Source organism: Rosa rugosa, chromosome 4 (genome assembly GCF_958449725.1).
Source record: "Rosa rugosa chromosome 4, drRosRugo1.1, whole genome shotgun sequence".
In the NCBI taxonomy this organism is placed as follows: Eukaryota; Viridiplantae; Streptophyta; class Magnoliopsida; order Rosales; family Rosaceae; genus Rosa; species Rosa rugosa.
Genome location: NC_084823.1, coordinates 33429619 through 33436844, shown reverse-complemented (window position 1 = coordinate 33436844; position 7226 = coordinate 33429619).

Here is a 7226-nt window from a genome sequence, read left to right as displayed (position 1 = left end):
CCGACCTCACTGGTGCATATCCTCCGCCTTCAATTGATGCCCCTACGACACCCAACTCGTCTCGATCTCGTCAGGAGGTAGATGGGTTTTTGGTTCAATCCAATTTTGAAGATGGGTTTTGGTTTGTGTTGGCATCAGAGAGAGAGAGAGAGAGAGGATATGGGTTTTTGGTTTGCGTTGGCATCACACAAAGAGAGAGAGAGAGGGCGAGGGAGAGATGAAAGTACCAAATTACCCCTTAAAAAATAAATAATGGGATAAGGGTTAACAGTGTTAGTGACGGCATGTACACAAAGTGTGTCGGGTTTCATAGTCCATGTACTGATGTTGGGTTATATAAAAGTTGGCCACCAAAATTCAGAGTGGCCTTAAGTTCATGTACTGTTCTTAAAAATTTCCCAAATATCTATGTAATATCTTGTTCAACAGGTGTTCTAACAGTTCCATCTCTTGTGAATGTGCTGTTATCACCAGATACACTTGGCTTCCTCTTATCAAGGCCAAACACAAATCTTCCTACACCTTTGATCTCCAGATACCAGCTCTTGAACAGCAATCATGAGATACTTTCCTTCCTTGTGGATATCGAGACTTGGATCTTGAAGCTACATCATATAGAAATGGATTATCACTCAGAAGACCTAGAATCACTTCATTTTCTTTTGTGTAAGTTTCAATTTTCTATCGTACACTACAACAAAACTGAGCAACAGCCACACTTTGGTTGCCCATGATTTAAACAACTGTGGGTAATTCTCTATCAACAGTGACTTTAGTCCCACCAGTGCCTAGGATGGTGGTGAAGGCAATTGTTTATTAATTTTTATCTTATCTAGTCACAATTATCTATGAACGTGGCTAGCTTTATATTTAAAAATGATGGGATGGACTGATGGAGGGTTATATAGTGTGAAGACCAACAGGAAAAAAAAAATCGATTGTGCTGTTGAATGCACTCTACGGATTCATTGTCTCACCCAAATTCTCTCTCCCTTCCAAACCAAACCTAGCCGCCATCCATGGAGGGCATACACCACCAAGTCCAGATCTCCCTATATGGTGGAAGCCAAGCCAAGCCAAGCTGGAGCGAGTCCATCTTGAAGTTCTTAAAGGTTTAGAACTTCAGATCTTTCCCTCTTTGCTACTAGTACATGATATATTTCCCTCCTTCTCGATCGTTCTTGCTCTCCTTAGACTCATAATGATTCAAGATCTTTCCCATTCTGCATTTCAGTTTTTGGTCTTGTGCTTATCTGTAAAGTTTAGAAATTGTTTTTCTATGTATTTAATTTTACATTTTAGATTCTGAGTCAAATTGAATTAACCCAATTTAGTCCGAAAAAAAAATGTTTGGTAATCCCTGTAGAAACTAACAAGTAATTGCTCCATCTACCTTTTTTTTTTTCCCTGTGAATTCAAATCTTGGTTTGAATTTGTGTTTTAAGTATTGTAATTTCAATTCCTTACCTTTGAAATTTAAGGAGGATCATCCTCATATGAATTGTACGTGTTTTCTGGATGAAACATTATTTTTAGTTTAGCGACATGACTGATATTAGGTTGTTCTTGGTTATTTCAGAGTTTAGCCACATAATTGGTCTATGATCTAAATGCATGGGAATCCTAATTGGTGAACCTTGCTAAGATGATGTAACAGTAACATTCGGGTATGCTTATTGATTATAAGAGTCCAGAAATAAATTTGTTTCTTAAAAGTTCATGTCAACTTCATTTACCTTGAACTTTGACTTGTGTGGAAATACTTGTATCTATGCATGACAAACTAGCACTTAATGCTTGTCTGCCTTTACATGACAGTTACTACCTAAATTAGAATGCTTAATATGATTACCTTTTCATTTCCACTATAAAGACTGATTAATGGTCCTAACACATACAAAAAACCTCTGATTTTCAAGTTGTTTATTTCATTTGTTTACTATTGCTAGGTGATGGAAGCTATTTTGGACATGCTAAAAAGGATGGAAAATATCTTGATACCTATATTGTGATTCAAACTATGAGGTAAATACTTGTTGACAATTTTCTTTAAATTTCTATGTGGTTTGATTAACCTTCATAGGTGCAATGCATAGTTACAAGCAAACTATTATGTGTATCTAGTTATCTACTGAGATTATTGATATGCTAAAAGTAAGCGCGCAATTTAACCCTGCAAAATGTAATTGTTAGTATAAAATAAGTAAGGATCGTTCAAGCCGGGGATTGAGGGTACACCTGTAATTGCATAAACAAATAAAGAATTAATAAAAGAAGGAAGTATTATTTACAAAAATAAAACAAATAATGAAAATATACACATGAAATTAAATGGGGGATTTAGGATTATAAAATCAAAAATTAAAATAAATAAAATAAAGAAAATGTAAAAACACATATTCAAGGGTGGAACGCAAGGAACAAAGATCAAAACCACATTCATATGCAAGAAATCCGATTACAATTCCTATAGTTGATTTTCTATGTCATGAAAAAGAAGTTGACCATGTAAAACATTAATAAGCAAACGATTTCCCATATTTTACTTTCCTTGAATATTTAATCTAAGTGAAAGCACCTAAATTAAACCTATTGAACATGCAATCATAGTCTAGAAAGCTAGCTAATCAAGAACACATTCAACGCATTAAGAACAAAGAAAGGATGTCAACCAAAGTGCACAATCTAGTATGAGAAAGCTCATCTATTTGCAATCCTCCTTAATTGATTTCGACTTTTGTCCAAAGCCTTTACTAAATAAGCAAACGATTTCCCATATTTTACTTTCCTTGAATATTTCATCTAAGTGAAAGCACCTAAATTAAACCTATTGAACATGCAATCATAGTCTAGAAAGCTAGCTAATCAAGAACACATTCAACGCATTAAGAACAAAGAAAGGCTGTCAACCAAAGTGCACAATCTAGTATGAGAAAGCTAATTTATTTGCAATCCTCCTTAATTGATTTCGACTTTTGTCCAAAGCCTTTACTACTTATGAAATAGGTTCACAAAACTATTAGGTGAATTGTTTACCTAAATCTAGCCCCAATTACATGCATATATCCTAAGTTGGCCACCAAAGAACACATACATATAAAAGTTTTCTATAATCCAAAATCAATTAAGCAATCTCACATAAGCAACATAGAAATCAACACATAGAAATCAAAACTTTATTTCAAAACATATAAACGGGCTTTAAACTTTGCCCTTAACGTCATGTTAACTAGAATTCATAACCCTACGAATCAAACAAAGGAAAACAAAAGAAAGTATGAAATACACCGTGAAAGATGGATGACAAGCCTTGAGACGAAGAACTTGAAGATTCTTGAAAGCAAGCAACCTTCTAGGGACGACATAAGGGTGGATGGCGGCTAGGAATTTGATGTATTGCATGCCTTCTTCTCCTCCTTGCTTGAAGACGCAGAACTAGAAGACTAGAGAATGGAATTGATTTTTTGGTGTGTGAAAAGAATGAAAGAATTGATGAATGAGGACGTCCCAAGGATGCATCTATATATAGGGGATGTCCAAGCCTTCTGGATCCTTCTTTTAATTTCTAGGAATTATCTGATTGATCCACACAACTCCAACCAATCAGATAAATCCACGTCAGCATTCTTGTGTCATTGAACCAATGAGAAGCCTTCAAAATTGCACCTTGATTCTAGGAAGATAATCTTTGCTGAATTAAAATGAATATTTTCTGATTTTATCTCCTAAAATTCGTCCAAATAGGGGTGTGAGCAACAAGCAACGTATCTGGACTTGTTTCCATCCTTTCTGCATTTTGTAATCCCTTAAAACTCTCCAAGGATGATGCCAAACCCTTCTGGAAACCTCTAGGACATCCCCATGTGTAATATTATCTGAAATATGAAGCATAAATTCGGCCATGGACTTCCTGTTGTGATTTGGGCCTCCAAACAGAAATTCCCGTCAAAAGTCCGATTCCCAGGCAGCTTGACCTTCCTGTACTAAATAGGCCATAACTTCTTCTAGAAAAATGATATTAATAAGCCATAAAAAAATCTCTGGAAACTAGACATTCGAAGCTTTCCATCAATATAAAGATCATCATCTAGTTCATTTTGACCTGCTCTCAATGCTCTGTCGAAGTTGACTGACTTGCACGGGCAGATTTCTTGATTTGGACTTTCATGCGTTTTTTCTCCAAGTGCTCTCAGGTTTCCTAGCTCCATCAAAACTCCTTATGTCTTCAGGACTCCTAATCAAACAAGGACTCTTCACATGAAATGTTCTTGAACGTTCCAGAATCTTCTTTTTCTTTTCTAGTTCAACTAGGACTCCTTGTGTCATTAGGATTTCTTCTTTGACTGGGTTTCCTAGTCGGACCAGGATTTCCTGGATGGACCAGGAAAATTTCATTTATTCATTTTAGCTCATTTCTCCATCCTTATGCCTTGCCTTTGTCATCTCCAACGTCTCACATCCTTCTCATGTGTCTTTAAACTCATTTCTTATCCATTTGCTCTAAGGTACCTAAAAATAGAAACTTTATTAAAATTGATTTATTTAAGGAAATAACTAAGTAAAATATGAGAAAATAACTATTAAAACATCGCATTATAATGCTCCTATCAATTATGTGTTTAATCAATTCTTTTTTGGTGACTTGGGTTTCAACATACATCAATCTATTTTTGTGTTTTAAGTTTTTTTTCACTGCTGTCCTATCAATTCAGATGCTATTTGAACTGTGATGATATTGATGCAAACGCCTGATGACTATCTGAAGTCAGGGAAGCTTCTTGCACCAGAACTCATAACATAAATGTGATACGCAGTTGTGGAGTTATGTATCTTATAACATAAATGTGATATGTAGTAGTATGTTTCCCTCATCTTTACATGCTTTAACGTGGTCCTTTTAAGTTTAAATATGTTAACCTCGAATTATAAACTACATACTCATTGCTTTGCACTATGGTGCTAGTGGTTTGCTGTGCTAGTTATTTTTAGCAACTGATTACCCATGATTGATCCTACAGATGTGAAAATGCTTGTTGGGCTTTGCTGCTAAATTTGCCTCAGCAAGTGTAGTTGTTCTAGGATATCAAGAAGGCGCTATCAAGACAATTGGAGATAAGGTTGCGGCATAAATGAGGCAAAGCTTGTAGACAAAATATTCTTAGGTTCTGTATGCATTATTATGTGGTTGCTTGAAGTTGGCAATTGATTTTCATGTTTACAGTTTGATCCTTGGTACCATAATTATTAGTGAAATGCACTTGTTTCTTTCATATGTAGAGAAATTTGAAGTTGTAATTGAATGATTTCAGGAATTTTATAATTAAATATTTTGGAATGATTAATTTTATGCATCTTTTTATTTAATAATTTTTTTTTTAAAATTGCAAATAGAGATATTCACAGTTTGTATTAATGGTTTGTATTGAACCTAATAAAATATTGTTAAAATAGTTTAGAATTGGCACACATAATTGTGGGTCCCTTCATTGTCATACCCACGAAAGAGTTGGAATGTGGCACATTTGAAGGATGGCAACGGCTCCACAGCGCACTGACATTTTTAAAAGTGGCTGCAGCGTGGCTTTGGGCATTGGACACGAATAAACGTGTCTCTTACTTGTCGTTTTCTGTATAAAGCCATGAACATGGTAAGTGGCTGTAGCTTATAATTGTAGTGGTGGTATTGGATCAAAGCAGCATTTTTTACAAAATTCAGGGCATGCTAGGAAGATACATAATGTTGGAATTGTGGAACTCAGTATACAGAACATGGAAACCAGTCAACAATAGCCATTTATTTCAAGGAGAGCGTTGCATATTCCTTAATTAGACTGATAGATTGATATATTAATGTGTATGAATCTAGTACTAAAGGCCAAAAGCACCAAACTTGGTAAGGTCTTAACTCTTGAACAAAAATGTCTAATAGCTCATTAGTCCCATAAACATAATGATGCATGCAAATGTAGGCTTTCTTATGTGCTAGTTATCTCCATCTGAAAGAAAAGAAGGCGGTTGAAAACTTGAAAATAAAGTTCTTAAAAGAAGTAGACCATTGTACACAATTTTTGATAAAATTTTTGTAATGACAAACTACAGAAAAAACATTGATACAAGTAGATAAAAAGAATTGTCTAACAAGAGAGCCGCTTCTTTTATGGTCCCCATTCATCTATGTTTATCCTTGCAAGTCCACAAAGTTCACAGCTTCAGAGAAAGTAGCAGGTAACCATTCTATAACTAAACTTAGGCAGAGAAACACACCCATAAACAACTACCTTGACCCTAAAAAAGCTTGATTCAATATACTTCTATGAATGCAAGATTTCAGGGAGAAAAGTGAGTGTAACAAATCTAGACGGGTTGCAAGTTCTGCGTGTTATGTTGTTTAAGTGAAATCATTTTAGACTCACCTTCTTCTGAATAAGCACATTAAGCTCTTCTTTAAGCTTCAAATAGCAGTCCATCAAACTAGGATCCATGAAGAGGAAAATTCTAGTATATGTTGACGTATGTCATACATCAAGTTTTTTGAATATTTTAGACCGTTGGATTTAATTAAAAGTTGAATATATCTGACGGTCTGAAATATTCAATAATGGTAACCTGCTTACCCGTTAACCTGTATCAACTTTTTTTTTTTTTTTTTTTTTTTTTTTATGATTCCCAATTACATATTGAAAATAAAATTTAGAAAACCCTAAAGTAAAAAGGAGAAGAACTCCTTCGATTCTTCCATCTTCTTACACTTTCTTTGACTTTCAATCTGGGTCATCCATTTACTGAAACTGATGGATGAAGATCCCCCTTGGCACGCCTCCAGTAAAGGGAAGGAGAAGTAATTCCCTATTCCTTTTTCAATTAACCATAATTGTACTATAAGTGCTTCTGAACTCATTGCGGTTCTCCGCCTTTAGTGCTCTGTGCACGCTTTTCTTCTTCCGCTTTTTCTTTAATGTTGTACGACTTTTGCTTACAGTTCTTTTGTTTTTACAGGGTCGCGGATCCTGTTTCCCCTACCCATCAAAAATTAAAATTATTTGAACGGGAAGAAAGAGGAATTAATGTGGATCTTTCGGCGCTGGAGAATGTGCACTCCGAATTCCGCTATTGTTTGGTGGGTACTGTTCTTTCTGAGCTACCTTATAACTATCGCTACTTCAAAACCATGGTGATCGATCTATGGCGGCATCCGAATGATTTAGTGATTCGTGATTGCAGGGACA